At 31.8% G+C, this 17,499-nt stretch overlaps 1 pseudogene; it reads right to left on the bottom strand.

Annotated features, from left to right (window-relative positions):
• The window catches only part of LOC104878657 (pentatricopeptide repeat-containing protein At1g71420-like), a 123,958-nt pseudogene extending 109,449 nt beyond the window's left edge, over positions 1–14,509 (bottom strand).
• Between the last annotated feature and the right edge of the window lie 2,990 nt (positions 14,510–17,499).

The following is a 17,499-nucleotide window of genomic DNA, read 5'->3' as shown; positions in this document are numbered from 1 at the left end:
TTTATAAAATAATGATTTTTATTACTACAATCCTTTTTATTATAAAATTTTACTTCTTTTAAAATAAAACACTTCTTCTAAGTTAAAATATTTTATTATTAATTTATTAACATAATAAATAAAATTCTAAAAAATTGAGGTAAAATTTTTTTTATACTTTAAAATACACATTTTTAAGGTAAGAGTCTAAAAGCTTCACTATGTTATATAGAAGCTATTACTATATTCCTTTTTAAAAAACAAAAAACAAGAACTATATCTAAAAGACACTAAGTTTTGTTTTTATTATTCATCTTTTAATAATAGAAACATGAAGGAGCATTACAAAAAAATAACTTTTGTAAGGAAAATAGTCGTATAAAATAAAATTCAATTCCCATTTTTTGAAATGGTATTATACAAAAATTTCTATCTTAGAAGGTAGAATCATAACAACTGAGGAGAAAATATCCTTGTATAAAAGTTCATGCTTCTCTTAATGAGTTGAGACTGCACTACATGTCTTTGAAAATTGATACTTGTAGATATGTACCCTCTATTTCTCTTTAGAGATGCATTATAATATTGACTTCATCTCAATCATCTCTAGAGACTTCCACCTTGAGATAGACCATAAAAAAGAAGGTTTCAATAAGGATAGCACAATGGCCATGTTACAAAGTTCCTAATAGAAGTATATAACTAACATAAGAATCACATACAAGCAATACATGATTCATATCAATGAAAATTAAATCATGCTCCTCAGCATACTCAAAGCATGACATGATTAAGGACTTTAAGATATACATATATCATGGTTTTTTACTTGTGAAATGAAAGAGTTAATTTAACAAAAGTTTTGGTTTAGCAAAATGAATAGCCATAATTTGATAATTAATTTTGATTACTCATTCATTCTTCCATGACTCTTATCATCTCTATCTAAGGCCAATTTTGATTGTTCATTCTTTACATGAATTCTACCAATTATACGATGATTCGCAAAAGAATGGGAAATAGAACAATTAAGAAAAGAAGTTTTAATTTTTAGCTTGAGGATTAAGATTTCATTAAATCATTTAGCCATAGAAACAAAGAAGAAAAAGAAGGTGACTTACCAAATGCTTGACATAAATATCTGGTCATCATCAACCCTTCTCTTACTTGATGTTAGTATCTTGCACAACATATCCAGTCAACATAATTCCAAAGAAGATCCAATTGTGTGAGCCTATGGTTCTGGGAACCAAGAGCATTATCATTAATCTTCCATACCATTGGAGGATGGTTGAGCTTGATGCCTTCTGTGTGGTCACAGATTATCTCAACATGAATATTGGTAAGTCCAACAGCTGATCTATGGTCAACCTTATTCCCATGACAAGAACTGGCTTGTAGTACTTTGGGATGCTTCTGTTCATACTCTCCAGCATCATCCCACACCCTTTTAATTTCACTGCTTTACCAAGTAGCCACCAAATGAAGCATTCAACTGCTTCCATTCATTGGAGTCACACTCCTTTATAGCAAGCTTGGGATAACAAATCACCCATACTTGTTTTGATGCACCATCATCATTCATTCACACCAGCATTTGTATCTGAGATTATCCACCAACTGAAAATGATGACCATTAAAAGTCATTTCACATTCTAAACTCCAAGTTTCTTTCATCTCTAGTCTATCCTCATCCTCAGATTCATCATCAGGTGAACATGAACAGAGCACAAAGCAAAACCCAAGAAGGCACCATTTTCATACCAATTCTGAGGAAGTTTTGTTGCTACTGTGGATCTCTTTTTCTGTTGCCTTATCCACTCTGGAATTCCAGTATTTCCAGGAATAACAATACTAATGCCTGGCCCAAAATAGCAAAGTTCAAGTATTTCTTTTGGATTGCTAATCCAGCATTCCAAATCCTGCAGAACATTTGAGTACCAGGTCTCATGTCTGTATAAAAAAGTCCATGGCCCATAAATATCATACCTGAATTTCTGACTTGAAGCATTTGAACAGAGGAGAACCGAGTAGACATGATGGAGTTAACGAACCCAGTATACTTAATGGAAGCTCTGGAATTGAGAGAATCGTCTTGCAGCGACACAAGTCAAGGATTCTCAGCTTATGAAGTTGATTAATCCCAGACGGTATGTTACTAAATGGGTTCCCCCTCAGCCATTATATTGGCAGTGATGGCAGGTTTTGACAATGACTCAAGACTAAAAAATTCAAGCTTATTCAAATGTTCATTTGATGATGGCAGCTCCTTTAAAAAACCATTGGGTGGTTTTGTTGATGGATCCCACACTTGATGGTATCCAACACGAACATATGTGCCTTAGCAACTGTCAGAGTAATGGTGCCATTTGGATCAGTTGTTTCCCACAATTCAAGCATCTGATCACCATCTTCAGCAGTCTCTCTCCTGCTAGCTTATCCCACAGGATGAATATTCAGATATCTGATCAAGCATAATGTCTCATTAGATATCTACTAGCTTGTTTGAACGTTTTCTCATCAATAACTTCTTTCAGATTTCAACTCTTCAATCTGTCCCATTGCAGCCACTAGTTTGGTGTTGATCTCTAAGTTTTCCTAATTTCCATTTCAACCATTGCCTTCTCAATAGCTTTAATTCTGGTTTGCAATACTTGCAAGTCCGAATATCTATATGGCACCATGACAATTTGATCTTCACTCAAATCTCAACCCCTTTCAGCACACAGGTGACTCACCGATTTGGCATCCTTTTCTTCCAGTGTCTGCTTTATGAAACTTAGTAAGTGAAAGGGTATCATTTTCCAAAGCTGATAAAGAATCTCTCAGAGAGATGATGATCGGATATATGTAGCCAACTGAGTTTTTGGTCCTCCACTGCTACCTTCCGATGTGTTAATTCTTTCTTCCAGCAGTTCAATCCCTGTAGTGTACCCATAACTGAGATCCAATTACCAACAGCATTCAGAGGGGCTACACTGATGGCACTATTGCTGGGCTTTGTCATGCTTGGGTGAGCAAAATCCTCCATTTCAAAGGATGCATAGAGGAGGGACCAGAAATTTAGGACTGGTGAAGAGTATAGGGAAAGCCATGGTAGAAGCCATGCATGAGAAGCCATTCCAGGAGGCTAAGGGAGAAAGCCCAGTGCATCAGGCAGGAAATCTGTTGCTCGGTCAGAACTGCATTAAGATGGACAGCCCATGGGGAAGTAATTTTGTAACCCAGTGGACAGATTCAATAGAAAGAGTGGCTTGGTGGATAAGGTAATGAGATGCCTATCCTGGAGGCCATTCTCATTTTTCTTATATGTGTATATAGCTTCATCTTGATGCTAACTGGTGGACCCAATGGGTTGCTACCATAAAGAAAATTCTTAGAAAGTTAATATTAACAGCAAATCATTTCAAAGCAATGGACAGATTAATGACCTCCGCTATGTTCAGTAATAGTGGTTTGTCACCAGTAATCATTGCAAGAGCACACCTTCACTTTAAAATGGTGAAAACGGTTTGAATCTCTCACAACAATCTCCATTTCAACAAGTTTTGATGCCAGCTTCATAAAGTTATGACAATCTACACAAATTCGGATATTCTTCATAATCTTTATAATGTTCCCATTGCAACACATACTACCTACATCCATTAGAGCGAAAACCAAAGCCAGCTTTTCACTGTGGTAATACAGTTGCTCTTCTTTATGCTCATATTCTATGTCATGCAAGGCCAAACTTATTTGAGGCACATAACCCAAATCCTTCAATCGCCTAACTAGCTCTTCAAGCCTGGCACATATGGCCTCTCTTTCTAGATGCTGTTGGCCTCTAGAGGCAAACTCATGTACCTGATTTCCAACCTCAATCCAACTCAAACCTGGTTCCTTTCTCACTGTCTTCCCTTCCATCTCCCTTCTTATTAATCTTGCTTCATTAAAACGACCATCTGTACAAAATATGTTTGACATCAATACGTATCCTAATGAATTATTGGGATCCAACTCCTTTAGTTTTACTGCAGCTTGGCCAACTTGGTTTCACCATGTTTTCTACAACCTCCAAGCAAAGCACTCCAGACCACTGAATCAGGCTCCATTGGCATTTTGCCTATAAGCTCCTTTGCCTAAGAAATTTGACCAGCTTGACCAAGAATATCAACCATGCAGGCGTAATGATCAAGTTGAGGAACAATACCATGATTGTTAGACATTGTCTCAAATATTTTAGTTCCTTCTCCTACCATTCCAGCATGACTACAAGCTGAGAGGATGGCAACAAAGGTGGCACCATCAGGTTGGGCATCCATTCGTGAAAAGAGCTGCAGTGCCTCCTTACCTTGCCCATTCATAGCATATGCCTTCAACATTGAATACCCAGAAACTGTATCAGGGTATCCCATTTTGTCAAAAGCTTGCTTTGACAATGCAATGGAGCCACACCTAGCATAGGCATGAATCAAGGCATTTGCAAGCACAGTGTCATCCTCAAGTCCAACTTTTAGAACGTATGACTGGACAATTGATGCATGCTGCTCAGTTGCAAGACCAACACAAGCTTTTAAGACAATGGAGAACATATGACAATCTGAAGCCAAACACTCTTGGAGTAACTGTGGAAAGAGGAGGAGTGCTTCTTCTGGGTCCCGTTCTGCAAACGCTGCTATAATCCCAGTCCAAGAAACAACATCTTGACGGCCATCCAATTCCAAGAAGATCCTGTAACAATAATTGACCTCTCCTCCTAGACTAGAATAAGCCTTACAAGGCAGTGGCCACTTCAATTTATGAGATAAACCCAGTTTTTATAGTAATACAATGCAAAAACAACATTCAAGACCATCACCCATTCCACACAAGCAAGAAAACATGCTGATCAGTGTGGCCTGATCAAACCGAATTCCACCAAAGTGCATCTATGAGAAGAGCTCAAGTGCTTGATTTCCTCATCCACAGACCTGAAACCTTGCAATCATAGAATTCCAAGAAACCAAATTGCGAAACCCCATTGCCTTAGACACACTCCAAGCCTCATCCACGCCACCACAACTCCTGCAATACATCATAATAAGATCATTTCCCACATAAACACAAGAATCAAAAGAAGTCTTCAACGCAAGCGCGTCTACCTGCCGTCCACAATCGCCGTCCCCACTACAAGCGCTAATCACGCTGGCAAACGCAAACTCCGTTGGCCGGTGCCAAATCAACATGTCCCTAAAGACCCTAAAACACTCATCAGACCGACCGATACCCAGAAACGAGAGCAGTCCAGGAAACAATATTCCTGTCCGGCATTTCATCAAACAATTGGTGGGCATAATCCAATGACCCACATTTGGCATACACGCTAACAACATGATTACTCAGATAGAGGTTGAAATCAGAGTTGGGGTTGTGTAAAAGCATGTGGCGGTGGAGAGAACTGCGGCAGGCGCACGCGTGGAAGAGGGCGGCGTAGGTGTGGTGGGAATGGACGAGTGGAGGTGGCGGAGTGATGGAGTAGAAGAGTTTGAGAGCTTCTTGGAGGTGGCCGCGGGAGCAGAGAAGGCGAATGTGGTGGAGAAGATTGATGGCTTCAGAATTCAGGGAGATGCCGGCCGTGCTGAAGCCTCGAAGAAACCAGAAAAAAACATCCACGAATAACCCAACATCATCTTATGAATCACAAATTCACAGTACATACAGGCCAAGGAGTTGGGAATTTGAACAAGCCAAATAAATACTGCTTTATTTGAAATAAAAGGGAAGAAACATTTGTTGCATGATTTGAAATATTGTTAAATACAAATATGGGTATATAAAAATTATCGATAAAATATGAGTGGATATTTTGATAAAAATATCAATGAAATGAAAATTATTCAAAATTTATAAAAAAAAAAGTTAAAAAAATAAAATAAAAAATAAAAAATACACATATTAAAATTATTTTATAAATATAATTAACATAAATATAATCAAGATAATATTTATCAATTTTTGTAGAACTTCATTATTTTTTTTATTTTAGCAATTTTTAAATAAATTTATATTTTAAATATTTTAAAATAAAAACATTCAAAATTATATATGATATTTTATACTATTTATATTTTAAATATTTAATTATCATATAAATGGTGATTTTTATACTTTTAGGAATCAATTAAATAAAATTTAAAATAAAATAAGCAAAATTAATTTATTTATTAAAATATTTTTTTAATAATGACTTTTAATATATACTTGTGCACGTATGTTAACAAAGGTGAATCCGCCCAAGTGATAGTTTTAAGGGAGTTTGATTGAAAGCCAACTATGTTGATTAGTGATAAAATCAAGAAATTCACCAAAAAATAAATGGCCATATTTTGGTAATAATTATAAACGAAATTTTGTCGATATTTTCCGACATTCTAAACATTGGTTGCAATACCTACACAAGCTTTTAAATGAAAGGTATTGTAAAAATGTCTTAATACTTTCTTTTATTTTTTATTTTTTCATTTTTTTCAATTTTAAGTACTTTAAAACTTAAACCAATTTTCAGTAAGATAATTTTATTTGAATTAAAATATAATTTTTATTTATTTTATAGTAGAAAATTCAACTTTTTCTATTTTTTTTTCTCTTTTCAATCTTTAATTCCTTACAAATTTTTCAATCCAATTTACCACACAAAATAAATTAAATTTATTTTTAAAAATTTTGGATAGCTTTTTGTTGAATGAAAATCGAATTAAGTGAGAAATGTAGTGTAAATTCATAGAGTTATTATTTAAAAAACAAATGAGTAAAATAAGTTTTTTTTTTTTTAAGAAAATTTGGATCTAAATCTTTATCATAAATCACATAACGACTAACAATAATCTTCTAGGCTTGTGGATTGTATAGTTTATGGTTGTTTGTTGCATGAATATGACCAATAAAAATACACTTCTCATTTTTATGGTCAAGTTTTTTGGCATTGCATCAAACATATTATCATATGTTATACAACCAAATACCTTTACATGTCCCATGTTAAGCTTTCTATGACTTCAAGCTTCTTCTGGGATTTTTACATTGACATTTTTACTAGGGCATCTATTCAAGGAATAAATTGCACAAGAAATTGTTTCAACCCAAAATATTATAATTTATTGCACCTCACCATATTATGTTCTATTTTTTTCTTTCTACAATTCTATTTTGTCACAGAGAATACGTTGTAATTAATTGATGCTCAATACCACATTTTTTTTTATTTTATAAATTTGTCATATTCAGTATCCCTATCTATTCTCAAAACTTGATGATATGTTGATTTTGTTTTTTGACATAAACTTTAAAATTTTTGAAATTTTCATATGCATATGCCTTTTCTTTTAGAAAATAAGTCAAAGTATTCTTACTAAAATCATCAATAGAAGTTATAAAATATATGTGATCTCCATTTGAGGGAGCCTCCACTAAAAATAAATCTGAGTAAATCAACTAAAGAGACTTTTTAGCTCTCCATGATTTCCTGTACAAAAAGGATCTCTATGTTTCCTTCTCAAAACATGTGTTTGACAAACCTTAATTGGAAAATTAATAAAAGGCAGTCCAAAAACCATCTTCTTTGCAACAAGTACTTTTAAACTTCTAAAATTTAACTATCCAAAACAAGAGGGTCATGACCAATTTTTATCATTAATTATAAAACCAAAGCAAGGTAAATTTTCACAATTAATATTTAATGGAAATAAATGATTTTATGTCATATGTACTTTTGCTATTTGTATTTTCTGATCATCATTAATAGTATAGACGCCCTTATAAATCCACATATCATACCTTTTTTTTTTCTTCTAAAAGTTGCCCCATACTTAATAGATTTTGATGAAAATTTGGAACATATAACACATCGGAAATGAAAATTTTGAGATCCATTCTTCAATTTAATGGAATTGTTACCTCTATTTTTAATTGGTATTATTGTGTCATTCAAAAATTTTACTTCTGAATTAAAAGTCTCATCCTATTTTGAATACAACTCTTTCCTAACATAGGGATGATTATTATAGTATGTATTAAAAAACCATGTACTTTTATTTTCATCATTTTTGGTGTTACAAGTTGGTAACAAGGTCTCTGACTTTTCACCTTTACATTTTATAGCATTAGCTTGAAAACTCCTCTTATTTGGTCTCTTAGCCCTATATTCTAATTTATAATAACCATATGTTTTGCAATTATAACATTGGATATGAGATTTATTATTTGTTTGAGTTAAAATATTACCTCTTTAGCCTTTTTGGCTTTATTTGGAATTTCCTTGTTCTTTGTTCAGTCAATTCTAACATTTTTTTTTACTTGATTTAAAATTATTTTGAGACTTCTTTTTCTTTTCTAAGAGTTATTTTGCTTTGTAGTGCTTCTTCCACCTCAATTTAGGACCTTTCATCTTAACGTTGTTTATAGGTTTGCAAGAAACCCATTAATTCATCCAACATCATGATATTAAGATCTTTCAATTGTTCTTGCCTTGTATTCAAATCATATGGTTAAGGTTTAAAGAATTTTCTCCATAACTTGGAGATTTGAAATGCTTTTGTCATTAGATTTTATTTGATTGACAAAAGCCAATGTTTGAAAAAAATAGTTTGAGATTCTTTTTGTTTTCTTCATCTAAATAAGCTCAAATTGGATTCTCAAAGTTCGTAATCAAACCTTTTGTACTGTCTCTACCCCTTTATAGGTGTTCATAATAATGTTGATTCTATCAATTGATGGATGTAAAGGCATGCATTCAAACATTTATTTTTTGAATTCACCAAATTGTCTTTTCGTACATGAGAAAGAGAGAGGGAGAGAGAGAGAGAGAGAGAGAGAGAGAGAGAGAGAGAGAGAGAGAGAGAGAGAGAGTTGTGTAATCCACTAGTATAATAAGTTATTGATCTATTATTAGATAATAAAAATAATAATTGCATTTTGATTCTTCAAAATTCAAAATTATTTTTTCCATTTGGGATTGAATCATATTATTATTGGTTGATATGAAATTTGATTCTTCAAAATTCAAAATTATTTTTTCCATTTGGGATTGAATCATATTATTATTGGTTGATATGAAATTTAAATAATAAAAAATAATCTTTTTAGCTCTAGAATAATTTCTTTACATGAAATGAATGAAAAATAATGAAGATGATAAATAATTAAGTAAAATTCATCACACTATATTTTCTATTATTTTTTAATATATAGTAACAATTATAAAAACCTAATTATAATAAAAACTAAACTCCTAATGGAATTAAGATTTCAAATCCTAAGAAGAACCAAACCAGGAAATACAATTTTGGTGTAATTAGGAGTCCTATTAGACATGGTTTTAAAAACCAGACTAGACCGGCCGGTCTGACTATCGGCCGGTCACGGTTCCAGTCCAGTCCGGTCATTTATGGTCGGTTAAACCGGTAGTCCAACCGGTGAACCGGACGGTTCCCCTCGAATAGTTTGGTTCAATTTTTTTTTTTCTAGTGTCGTCGTCCCCTGCCGGCAGGATCCCCACCCCGCGCTAGAAAAGTCTTTCCCATTTGCTTTCCCCGCCGGCAAGACCCCACCCTTCCTACAAAGCCACCCTCCCACTCCCCGCATTGGAAGAAGAAATGAGAATCCAAAGTAGTGGTCGGGTATGGTGACTTATAGAGAAGATCGATGATGAGGTGTCTGTCAGAGAGACGACCAGTTGATTTGTGGAAGAAGGTACGACCATTGGGGAAGTTGACTAGGAAGCCGAGCCCGACGGTTAGTCCGCTAGTGTCAGAGTTAGAATCGCTAAATATGACGGGAGTGTGGTGGCACTGAGACAGAACTGGGTTTGGGAGAGAAATGAGAAGCCATGGAAGAAGAAAGAAGAAGAAATGGGAAGGAGGAAGAAGACAAGAGAGCAGTGGAGAGTATGCTTTGCCCTTTCCTCTTTTACCCTACTGAAAGATGCATTTGGCAATAAGCAATTGAGCATTTATTAAAAATTAAATAAAAATAAAATTGTAGTTTATTAGAATAAATTAAAGAATTTCTAAATATTCCTTTTTTTAACAAATAAATAATTAAAAAAATTAAAAACTCACATTCCATGTTTTTGCCATTTTTTTTCTTTTTAAATAGGCATGTGATTTTTTCTTCCATGATTAAAGAAGAATCATGACTATTATGAGAATAATTTAATGATGTTCAAATAAAATTTTAATTTTTAAATAATGTATAAATTATTATTTTTATTTTTATAACTATTTTAAATTTTAATAATTTATAAATTATATATTTATGATGTCACCGATTCAACCGCGGTTCGACTAGTGAACCGTGAACTGGTAACTTTTTCGGTTCAATGACCGGTCCGGTTATGAAAATATTGCTATTAGATGTTGTTTCCCAAAATATGGCACAAATATTGTCCTAATCATTTTAGTCTACTGACTATTGGTGGGGTCCATCCTCATTATGAAGATGGCAGGCAACCATCTTTTTGCTTCTTGAGAAACCAAAAATTTTCTTTTGGTTTCTGTTTGTTCCATGTCACCATCGCCACAAGCCCTTTTCTTACCAATAAATTGTTGCAGTTTTTTCTTCCAATAGGAGCCTGCCTATATTTCAACAAATTGAGGCCATCTTTGACTTTTAAAAATTTCCTATAAATAACAAGCTTCTAGGGATCATTTGGTGGGACAGAGAAAATTCCAACCATAGAGAGTTGTGCAAAAAAGTGAGAATAGAGTGAAGGTATCACACCAAGGAGAGTGTGTGAGATAGAAAAATTAGTGTTCCACACAAAGTACTGAGTGATAAAATTGTGAGAATTGTGAGCATATCTTGGGGTACGTGAAACTTAAGTAAGGGCAATGCAATACTTGAGTAATATTTTGTCTCAATTTTATCACATAGTGAATTCTTTTTTCGGCTTTACCCCGTGGAGGTTTCCCTCATTCTGAGAGTTTTACCACGTAAATTGGGTATTCTTTTTTTTTTTTACCAATTTATTTTCTATAGATTGACACAACCATCCAGCTGCATATTTTGTTTTTTGTGGATTGACACTGCCATTTCATTTATGAAGGTTGGCATAGCCAACCAGTTGCTTATTTAAATTTATGAAGGTTGGAATAACGACCTAACTTGCTCATTTAATCTCCTGTGGATTGGCATTGCTACCCAATTACTAATTGATAATTATTATGGATTGGAAAAGCCACCTAAATATTACTTGTTGTAATATTTAACAGTTGATATGCATTCCCAACAATATAGATATTGTTTCCCAAATAAAAATATGGCACAAATATTGTCCTATCACTTTAGTTTACTAACTATCCGAATTGTTAAACTACTATCTCAACTTGATGTCAAGTATAAGTATGAATAATAGTTATGTTATATAAGCTATGCTATACTAAATAGATGACCTGTGATGAATGGTAGTGGAATTAATGCTCTACTTTGCATGAGAAGAATCATAGAGATACTAAAAAATGATAACATTAGAAGGGACAAGAGAAGGCTCAATTTAAGGTCTTGATCTGGGAAAATTTGGAACAACATAGATATCTTCTTCAAAGGTCCTAAACTCATAGTGATTATTTCTAAACTAGCCTTATTTGAATTGAGCCAATTCCATTCAATAAAGTCAGTGCCCAAAAGAACCAATTACTCGATAGAACCAATAAATGAGATACTGAATTATCTCATTTGATATGTAGATTGAATAAGGTTACCACATGTCCTCAAATATTAAATATTAAAAGTGCATTTGGCAATGATTCTGAGAAGTGTTTTTAGTTTTTTTAACATTTGAAACTTTTATCTTCTAAGTGTTAGAAAAGTTAAAAACAATTCCTAAAAACATTGCCAAACGCACCCTAAATTAATAAACTATCGGTTCCTTTTTTAATTATGTTTGACAATCCCAATGTAACACCGTTTATGGTAGTGTAGGTACATAAGATGATCCTTCAACTTCTAACACGAAAAATAAAAAACTAAAGAAAGGAAAGAAAAAAAAAGAAAAATAAAACCCAACAAAAAAAGAAAAAAAAGAAAAAAGAAAAACCAAGGAAATGTCTTGGTATCAAATAGGTACAATATCACACTCAAAATTTGGGTCTTTGAAATGTATGACTATTATGGTGTTTGGGAAACCGATTTGATGACTTAATATAACTTAATGATTTAATTTAAGTTATAAAGTATATTAAAGATATTTGATAAATTAACTCAATATTATAACTTAAAATTTAAAATAAGTTAAGATGATAAGTTAGAATAAATAATTTATTCTTAATTTTAAATCTCTTTTGTCCTATTTGTCTATTTTTGGTGAAAGTTTTTTTTTCTTTTTTTTTTTACACTCATAATTCTATGACATTTATACATCTACAATGTTTTTAACATGAATGTTTATTGTTTAAAATTAATAAAGATAAATATTGGTTAAAATTAGCAAAGACAAATATTAATTAAAATTAATGAGAGTAAATATGTTAATTTAACGATTTAGAAAAAAATTTAAATTAACTTTATAAAAAAACTTGGAATTAAAGTAAAAATTAAGTAATAAATGTTAAGACAATAACTTAAGAATAAGACAAATGTTAATTTAAATTATGAGGGTAAATATGTTCATTTAATGGTTTAGAAAAATTTTAAGTTAGCTTTACAAGAAAAACCTGAAATTAAAGTAAAAATTAAATAATAAATTTTAAATCAATGATTTAAGAATAGTTTAACTTAAGTCAATCTAAGTTATTAAGTAAAAAATATTAAATTTTGACAAAATCTTTTCAATATGAATTATTGAATGAAAGGACAAAGGAATATGTCTTAAATACAAAGGAAATAAAATCAAGATGCAAAGAAATAGGACTTAGTACATGCGATTTAGGTACAAAATAATGAGAGTGTTTCTAGGTGGTATTAAAAAGTACCTTTTGGATACAACCTAAAGACCCAAAGGAAAAACAAAAACACATTAATTTTAACATAAGAAGACAAACAATTCAAAGAATACATTCTCCTTATTTATCATATGCTCTTTCTTTTTATTTATCATAAGTAGTTCTTGGTAAATTTTACAATGCTTATTATTTTAATAGTATAAGATTTCACTTAAAAAATTTCTGCTTAAACATTTTTTTCCTTTTGACTCATAGGGTCACCATGAGAGCCTTTGTACTTTTGCAAGTCTTCCCTACTTGAAAACCAATGTCCCTTTTCCTTTTAGTGATTCATCAAGAGGTTCCATTTGAATCATAGAAAGTACCATAAAGGAGAATTAAGTCTATTTGAATAGTAGGAAACCCCATGGTTCAAAGTCCCAATATTGATCACTAACTTGAAAGGTCTTGAGGGGTATCAGTCTCGGTGTATCGGCTTGGTATTGAATGATACGTAAAATAAGCTAATTAAAAACTTTTTAAAAAAATTATAAAAATATTATGTAAATTATCAGGAAAAATAGGTACAACTAAATAAGCTCAAAAAATTAATAAAATAAAATATTCTCACATTTAACATTATTTAAATAGTTATAACAGTATCTACTAAAAGTTATTTATGATAATGCCAATAATAGAAAATTATTTTATTTCAAATATAACAATATTTTTACTAACAGGCATACAAATACAATAATCAATTCCATGTTGAATGACGAGGGGACTCAAAATCATCATCATCAATCATACGACAAGTATACAAATCGGGATGGTAATTCCCATAGTGAGAATATGGTTGAAAGAATTGTTCATAACTCGAATACGTTAGTTGAGATGATTGGCTTGATGATCCATAATAAGGCAAATATGGCTTCAGAGGTTGTTCAAGATCAACACCATATTGATTGTATCCATAACCTTGATAGGCAATACTGTTGCTACAAGAAGATTGATCATATCCATAGGAATCACTAGCTTGTGTTCGAGTGTTTGAATATCCCTTCAGATGCATCCTTAGCAATCGATCAAAATCATTTCTACTAAAAGTAGTGGAAAAGTTATCATGGTCTCTAAAGTTGTGATATGATATATCATCTACTCCTTTGAAATATGGTCATAATCCTAATACCCAAAGTTTGCAAGTGCTTATCAATACAGTGATAATTGAATTTATGATAATCATGCCTACTAGAATAATCATCATCGCTGGGAAATGTAGTTAGTCTTTTCAAATGCTTTCATTGTTCCCATATCCTTGGTCTATACCCATGATATGTATGTGTGGCATAGTAATTTTCATCTCATTATGCCCATGACATGCTAGGATCTGCTTGACTAACATAACTGCCACTAACACCACCACCTCCTTCAGTACCCTCACCAGTGCCACCACCTCCTCCACTACTCCCACTGGTGCCACCATTCTCCCTATTGCCCCCATTGTCACCATCATCGCTATTGGAACTTGAAGAAACTATTCTAGGAGCCTTACCTTTACGACAAGAATCAATAATATCTCTTTCTTGTGTAGTATTGTTTGTACGCCTACTAACTCTAGGACTCGTGGCACCATCATCTTCATGAACTGTTTCCATACCTTCTTCATTAGGGGTGAAGACCTTTATCCAACCAATCCAAATTATCAGATGATAAAAAATGCTCTTTTCCTTCTTGTATTCACTCATCTAATTTGTCATCATCATTAAATATATGATTCAAATCAATTGGATTGTATAAATCTTCATTGTTTCGCTCTAACATCAAGTTCTTACCCAAAGTTGTATATTGTAGTGCTCATAAACTAACTTATGCAACTTTTTCATTGTTAAATGGTTGCACAACTTTGTGTGAATCAATGACCATATGCTCCAAATTCTTTCACAACCTAATAAAGAATATGTTTAGCTTAAAATTTTAACAACAATTTTTTGTAGATGTGGACCTTCGTCACTATGGTTGTTCCACCATTAAGTTATAATAAAGAAAATGCATACTTATTAATCACCATGATATATTTAACAAAAAATAATGATAATTTCTTATTTGTAATAGAAGTAAATGTATTGAGTACTTGAAAGAGATTGATTTATTGCTTTCTTTGTAAGTGCACTACCAAATTTTCCTTAGCTTTCAACAAATAGTTTGACTAACATTATTAACATTTTTTTTGTTAATGCACATTACATGTATAAAATGTATTATATAAAGGTCACAAATTATTATTATACCTCGTTAATAGTTTTTGCTTGTCTATCCATATCTGGCTCTAATATCTTGATAACCTCCTTTAATCTAATTTTAATTTTCAGATGTTGGAGAAATATTTTGAATAATGGAACATTGGATTTAAAAAATATGCTACCATAAGTTAAATAATGATCTGTTTATAATAATTTGTACTTGAAAAAAATAATAAAAAAATATATAAAGAGTTTTTTTTATTACCTAGAGCATGCAAATGTTTGTGCAATTGGCCTTCTCACCTTCTATCAATGACTTCCCAACATTTTTCCCATTGCTTGACCGATGCCTTGATAAACAATTTAGCTCTATGCACTATTTCATAAATGATTGCCAATGTGGGCTTTTTATCTTGATAAACCAATTTCAATACTTTGACGAGAAGTTCCATGATGATTTGAACTTCTCCTACCTTCTTCCAAAAAAATTGATTAGTTAAGATAAGGTTGGATACCTTATCTCTTAGACTTCTTCTATGCCTATCTTTATTGAATTCACGCCACTCATTTTTGTGAATTCTCTTCAAATTAGCCTCATAACATATATGACTATCAAGTGAAATGAATTTAGTGGCAAATTGGATTATTCCTGGCCTTAACAGATCTCTATCCTTGGTGAACACTTTCATCAAATTCATTACTTTCAAGCTATTATAAATAAATCCGGTGATCATATTTGCTTAATCTAATGTCTCCTTAATCCACTTCATGCTTCCAATATCTTCAAGCATTAAATCAATATAGTAGATTGCACAAGGAGACCAAAATAAATGCTTTCACTTCTCCATAAAAAAAATACCAACTGCTTTAAAACTTTTCTCATTATTAGTGACAACTTAAACAACATTTTCCTCCATAATCTCCTCTAAAACTTTATCCATAAGAGAAAAGATGTAGTTTGCTATCATAGGTATGTTGGTAATGTCAACTGAAGAATGGTATATCATTCTTCTATCACAATAAATCATGAAATTGATGATAAGCTTTTTAGTCCTAAAACTCCAACCATCATACATGATTGTGCACCCATATGTAGGACACTTAGCCTTCAATGTGGTTATATGTACCTCAAGCTCTTGCAACTCCTCCTCCAAATTATGTATTTCCAATTTGGTATCCTGTGGGACCCTTGATGCTTGGACTTTATTCTGCTATGGTATCAATCATTGATTGATAGTAAGACCCATTATTAGCTACATTAAAGGGTATTGCATTAAAAAGAGAATTTAGAAATGGCTTTACCCACTTTCTTCACACCTTCAATAGAAAACAAACTTTTTACTGATTTTTGCTCTGATGGGAACATGTAGGGATTAATTCCTTTTGGAGGTATGCTAGCTCCTTCTTTTACACTGAAGTTACGTACCAACCCACACTTAATGCCAGTACTAGAAAGCTATGCAGAACTAACACCCTTCCGATGCTTTTATCTATCTTCTTAAAAAATTCGACATCTTTCTTTCATTGCTTGTTTCATCTGTCTTCTTTCAAAATCATTCATACCAACTTCCTCAATTTCATAATCAAAATTAGTCTCATCAATTTCATAGAAATTTTATTCATTTAGGGAGCTCAAAAGTTTTTTTTTTTCTTTCTTTAATTGTGTTTTTTCTTTTGAAGCATCAGACATATGTTGTCTAACACTTTGTGACACTTCTATTGGTACATGTGGACATCCTTCCACTTATCCAAATATATGTGCAATATGTTGCTTTAATCTTGTTATACATCCATGTATAACTTTGTCACCTACTACCACCAATAGCTAGGTTCTGTATGCTCCCAACCAATATCATGTTTTGGAGTCATTTTGAAATTTTAGCCTGACCATGCATAAAAGTAAAACAACTTATTTTCAAATTAAATATATATAAATACATTTATATAAGAATTATAATATACAATTTTTCACTCACTTATATGTTTTTTAAATTTAATTAAACATAAAGGTTTGCTTTAATAATGATCAATTTCCTAATATAATTTAATTTTAAATTATTGTAAAATAAAAAATCTATATGATATAATGAAATAAAATTGATTCAAATATAAGTGTCATTTTTCTATACCATATAAACTTATATCATTAAATTCATATTGTTACCATATAAAAATAAATTGTACTAAAAAAACAATAAACATGATCACAAGTTTATCATCTTTTATTTTCCACTTATTTATATGTTTTTTAATTAAATTAAATAATAGTTAAATAAATGAATATTTTTATAAAACAATTTTTTTTTTAAAAAAAGTTTGTTTTGATAATTATTGATTTCCTATTGTAATTTAATTGTAGAATATTGTAAAAGTAGAAGTATTTGCAATCCAAATAAATCCTCTCT

Source organism: Vitis vinifera, chromosome 7, assembly GCF_030704535.1.
Source record: "Vitis vinifera cultivar Pinot Noir 40024 chromosome 7, ASM3070453v1".
NCBI lineage: Eukaryota > Viridiplantae > Streptophyta > Magnoliopsida > Vitales > Vitaceae > Vitis > Vitis vinifera.
Note: the sequence above shows the minus strand (reverse complement) of the source record. Positions and strands in the feature narration are given on the sequence as shown.